The sequence below is a fragment of the Sciurus carolinensis genome, unplaced genomic scaffold (assembly GCF_902686445.1).
Source record: "Sciurus carolinensis unplaced genomic scaffold, mSciCar1.2, whole genome shotgun sequence".
In the NCBI taxonomy this organism is placed as follows: Eukaryota; Metazoa; Chordata; class Mammalia; order Rodentia; family Sciuridae; genus Sciurus; species Sciurus carolinensis.
Genome location: NW_025920144.1, coordinates 930,908 through 937,220, shown reverse-complemented (window position 1 = coordinate 937,220; position 6,313 = coordinate 930,908).

Sequence of the window (6,313 nt, the reverse complement as noted above, 5' to 3'; positions counted from 1 at the left end):
AGGAGGGTCACCTTCCTGGGCAACCAGAGACATATGGCTGAAAGCCTGAAGGGTGGCTGAGGTGCCACAACCACCATGACCAGGCCCCTGTGTCCAGCGGCCCCAGGAAACCCTGTGATGGGCAGCTCTGTATGATCGTGCCACACACCCAGGGCGCCACGGCTTCCGCCACAGCCTGGTTCTCTCCTGGACGGCCCTCTGCAGTCACTGCTGACCCTCCTAGCTGGGTTACATCCAGGCACATAACGTGTTAGAGAAGGCGTAGGTACGACCAAGGCCTTACTACAACTACAGAGGAACGCACTATGGGGTCTGTCACCACAGAGGGCTGCCTGTTCCATCCTGGGCAGGGGCAGCTCTCATCCATCTGAACAGCAGGACTGGTGCCAAAGCACCTCCAGCACATCACTGTCAACGTGCTGTGTGCTGCACTCTGGATGTCCCCATCCTGCTACCTGACACTGGACATGCTGTATAATATATGAGGAACACTTGGTAAGACGTCAGTCACTGAGGAGCTACGGATGGGGAATGTGGATCTGTGGTGGAGTGCTTGCCTAGCATGTGCAAGGTCCTTGGTTTAATCCCTGTAGTGTCAAAATAAATAAATAAATAAGAAGAAGAAGTAGAAGAAGAAAATAAAATGTTTTCTTAGATATGCAAAGTCTCCAAAAGGATTTAAAGACATTGGTGGTATTGTGTACTCTAGATATCAAAACTGCATACTGTTTTGCACACTTCAAATTATAAAACATTGTTATATTACATATTAAAAATAGATAAGTGCTTTTATGAATTTAAAATGTTTTATTCTGCACAAAATATTTTAAGACAATTTGCAGAACTGAACAAAATGTATATAAATGAAAGTCCTATGGATTTGTATTCCATAATGCAATTATATTCAAAAATGTATTTAACTTTGAAACGTAAAAAGAAATTATGGTTGAAAAACAGAGGCAAAGCTAAATTCACCTGAATCAAATAGACAGTGAAAACAGCAAATTATAGCTATAATAGTATGGCAGTAAAATCAAATAACACTGATATAAAAATTTCTTAAAATACTACACTTAGAAACACTAAAATGTTCCTTTCAACAAAATAGTATTTAATCTGTGCTTTAAAATTAAATGGTTTTCAAGATGGTGGAATAGAGGGGGTTGCCTTACTGGCTTCTCCATGGCATGAAACCAAGAAAGCAGACGGGCAGCTTTTCCACAAGTGATGTCCTGGAAACCTTCAGGGATACTACACATCCACAAGGTAGACACTCTACTGCCTCAGATCTATACTGTTAGATGGGTAGACACACAAACAACATTTGTCCCAAACCAACCAAGATATTCAGTAATAGAATCCATTGACACCACAGTGGAAGAAATGTTAGAGAAGGAGTTTTGAATTTACATAGTTAAATTGATCTGCAAAGTAAAGGATGGTATAAGGATTGAAATCATAGAGAAAATACAGTAAGTGAAATATTACTTCAATAAGGAGGCAGAGATTCTGAAAACAACAACAATAACAACAACAAAAATCCATCAGAAATCCTAAAAATGAAGAAATCAATAAACCAAATTAAAAATTCACTGAAAGCACCACCAGCAGACTATATCGTTTGGAAGACAGAGTTTCAGGCAATGAAAACAAAATATACAGTCTTGAAAACAAACTTGACCATGGAGAAAAGATATTAAGAGACCATGAACAGAATCTGCAAGAAACATGGGAAACTCTGAAAAGACCAAATTCAATATTCATTGGTATAGATGAATGCTCAGATATACAAACAAAAGGAATGTACTACCTTTTCAATGAAACAATATCTGAAAATCTCCCAAACCCGAAAAATAAAATGGAAAATGAAATACAGGAGGCCAACAGGAACTCAAATACGCCACATCAAAAAATACCAAAACCAACATACCTTCAGAACGTCTTACCTCATAATAAGAACAGAATTTTAAAAATTACCAGATAAAAATGACAGGTAACATTTAGAGGGAAACAAATCCTGATCTCAGCTGATCTCTCAACTCAGACCCATGAAGCTAGGAGGTGTCAGAACAACATATTCCAACTTCCGAAAGAAAACGGATACCAGCCAAGAATACCATATCCAGCAAAGTTAAGCTTTAGAAATGATGACAAAATAAAAACTCTACATGATAAACAAAAGTTAAAGAACTCACAACTAGAAAGCCTGAACTACAAAACATACCAAATAAGATATTTCATGAAGAAACTAAAAATAAAAATGAAAACCAACAAAGGCAGGAAGTACACTAAAAGAAGAGCAAATCAATGGAGCAACCAATTTGAACCAGAAATAATTCAAAATGACAGGGAATAGAAACCATACCTAAACAATAACATTGAATATAAATGGCATAAACCCATCAATCAAAATACAAACTGGCAGATTGGATCAAAAACAAGATCCAACGATATGCTGTTTCCAAGAGACTCACCTCATAGGCAATGATATTCACAGAATGAAGGTAAAAGGATGGGGAAAACATATTCCCAGGATCGCATAAACAAGCAGGGGTTTCCATCCTCATATCAGACAAAGTGGACCTCAAGCCAAAGTTAATCAGAAGGGACAAAAAATACTTCACACTGCTCAAGGGAATCGTATCTCAACAAGACATAGCAATCACAAACATCTATGCCCCAGACAATGGAGCATATACATACCTCAAACCAACTATTCCCAACTCCAAAACTCAAATGCACCACAACACAATAACACTATGTGACTCCAACACAACCCTCTCATCACTGACAGCTACTTCAAATGGAAACTAAACAAAGAAACCATATCAAAATCTCTAGGACACTATGAAGGAAATTCTAAGAGGAAAGTTCACTGTATTGAACTCATTCACCAAAAGAATACAAAGTCAACAAATAAAAAACCTAACACCACATTCTCAAAGCCCAAAAAAAAGAACAAATCAACACCAAACACAGTAGAAGACAGGAAACAATCAAAACCAGAACCAAAATCAATGAAATTGAAACAAAAGATCAAATGAAAAAAGTGACAAAACAAAAAGTTGGTTTTAAAAAAAAACAACAAAACTGATAAACCCTCAGCCAAGCCAACAAAGAGAAAGAGAGAAAACTCAAATCGCCAAAATCCATGATGAAAAAGGAAATATCACAATGGGTTCTACTAAAATACAGATTATAATCAGAACTGATTTTGTAAGTTTATATTCTAATAAAGTATCTTGAAGATAACAAACTTCTAGAGAGACATGACCTACCCAAATTGAATCAAATCAGGAGGACACACAAAATTTAAACAGATCAATTTCAAACAATGAAATTGAAGATGCTATCAAAAGCCCACCAAACAAGAAAAGCCCAGGACCAGATGATTTCTCAGCCAAGCTCTACCAGAACTTCAAGAAGAACTCACACAAATCCTTCTCAAATTATTCCATGAACTAGAAAAGGAGAAAACCCTTCCAAACTTTCCATGAAATTTCTATCACCCTGATACCAAAACTAGACAAAGACACATCCAGGAAAGAAAATTTCAGACCAATATCCCCAATGAACAAAGATGTAAAAATACTGGCAAATTGTATACAAATACACGTTCAGAAGATAGCGCACCAGAATCAAGTGGGGTTCATCCAGAGATGCAAGGTTGGTTCAACATATGGAAATCAATAAGTTTAATTCAAGACATCAGTAGACTTAAAGACAAGAATCACATGACCAACTCGAAAGAGGCAGAAAAAGCATTCAAACAAATAAGCATCTATTCATGTTCAAAACACCAGAAAAACTAGGGATAGTAGGAACATACCTCAGCATTACAAATGTCATATATGTGAAACACGAGGCTAACATTCTAAATGGAGAAAAACTTAAAGCATTCCCTGTAGAAAGTAAACAAGACAGGGATGCTCTCCTTCACCACCTTTACTCAATATAGTCCTAAAAATTCTAGCCAGAACAATTAGACAAAAGAAAGAAATCAAAGGAATATGAATAGGAAAACAACAACACAAACCATCCCCATTTTGCTGAGCACATTATTCTATATTTAGAATACCCAAAAAACTGCACCAGAAAACTTCCAGAACTCATAAACGAATCCAGCAAAGTGACAGGACACAAAATTGACACTCATAAATCAATTGCATCCTCATACATCAGTACTGAATCAACTGAAAGCAAAAAATAGGAAAACTATCCCAGTCACAATAGTCTCAAAGAAAATAAAATGGTTGCAAAGCAATCCAACAAGAAGTGAAATCACTTCTACAATGAAAACTACAGAACTCCAAAGAAAGAATCTGAAGAACACCTCAGAAGATGGAAAGATCTCCCATGTTCTTGGATAGGCAGAATCAACACTGTTAAAATGGCCATACTACCAAAAGCACCACACAGATTCGATGCAATTCCTATAAGGTTCTGATGTTGTTCATAGAAATAGAAAAAGGAGTCATGAAATCCTTCTGAAACAAAACAAAACAAAAGGCCCAGAGTAGCCAAAGAAATTCTTCAGGAGAAAAGTGAAACAGACTTTAAATTATACTGCAGAGCTATAGTAACAAAAACAGCATGGCATTGGCACCAATATAGACAAGAAGATCAATGGTACAGAACAGAAGACACAGAGATGAACCCACATAAATACAGATTCTCATACTAGACAAAGGTGCCAAAAACATACACTGGAGAAAAGAGAGCCTGCTCCACAAATGATGCTGGGAAAACTGGAAATCCATTTGCAACAAAATGAAACCCATCTCTCACCCTGCACAAAACCCAATCAAAGTGGATCAAGGACCTAGGCATTAGACCAGAGATTCAGCACATATTAGAAGAAAAAGTAGGCCCAACTCTCCATCATGTCGGCCTAAGAACCAAATTCTTCATCAAGATTCCTAAATTAGGGCTGGGGACATAGCAAGTTGGTAGAGTGAGTGCTTGCCTAGCATGCACAAAGCCCAGGGTTTGAACCCCAGCACCTCCACCAAGAAACAAAATAATGAAACACCTTCTAAAGTGCAAGAAGTAAAATCAAGACTCAATAGGACGGTATCACAGCAGGGTAAACAATCAAGAACACGAACAGAGATTCCACAAAATGGGGGAAAATTCTCTGCCACCTGCACCTCAGATAGAGCAGTAATCTCTAGGTATATAAAGAACTCAAAAATCTCTACACCAAAAACCCCAAATGACCCAATCAACAAATGGGCAAAGGAACTAAAAAGGCATTTCACAGAAACAGAAACATGATGTCAGCAAATATATGAAAAAGTGTTCAACATCACAAGCAACTAGAGAAATGCAAATCAGAACTACACTGAGGTTGCATCTTACCCCAGTCAGAATGGCAACTGTCAAGAATGCAAGCAACAATAAATGTTGACAAGGATGTGGGGAAAAGGTACACTCACGTGTTGCTGGTGGGTCTGCAAATCAGTACAAGCACTCTGGAAAACAGTAGGGAGATTCCTCAGAAAACTCAGAATGGAACCATCATTTGACTCAGCCATCCCACTTCTTGGCATATATCCAAAGACTCAAAATCAGCCTACTATAGTGACTTGGTCACATCAATGTGTATAGCAGCTCAGTTCACAAGAGCCAAGCTATGGAACCAACCTAGGTGCCCCTCAACAGATGAACAAACAAAGAAAATGTGGTACACATACATGATAAAACACAAGCCATAAAGAAGAATAAAACTGCAGTGTTGGTTGGCAAATGGATGAAACTGGATACCATGCCAAGTGAAACAAGCCAATCCCCCAAAACCAAAGGCTGAATGTTCTCTCTGATATGTGGATACTGACTCACAATAGGCCAAGGTGTGTGTGCATGCACATGGGTGTGTGTGTGTGTGTGTGTGTGTGTGTGTGTAGTTTCATCAGATTGGACAAGAAGGCATAAGGAGAAGGAAGGAGTGTTTGAAATGGAAAGACAGTAGAATGAATCAGACATAACTTTACTATATGTTCATATATGAATACATGATTGGTGTAAACCCCACATCATGTATAACTAACTACAAGAATGGGAAGTTATACTCCATGAATGTATGATATGTCAAAATACATTCTGCTGTCATATATAAAAAGAAAAAAATTGAAAAATTTAAAGGCTCAATTAAAAATTATACATTAAGTACATATCACATAATAATTAAGAAGAAACACATTTCTGAATATGTGGCAAGGATAGAAGCCAATTTGTCCTTATGTAAATCATAAGAAATTTAGAAGTGATTGGAAGTGCTATGGATAGATCAACATATATTTTACGAAGTGAA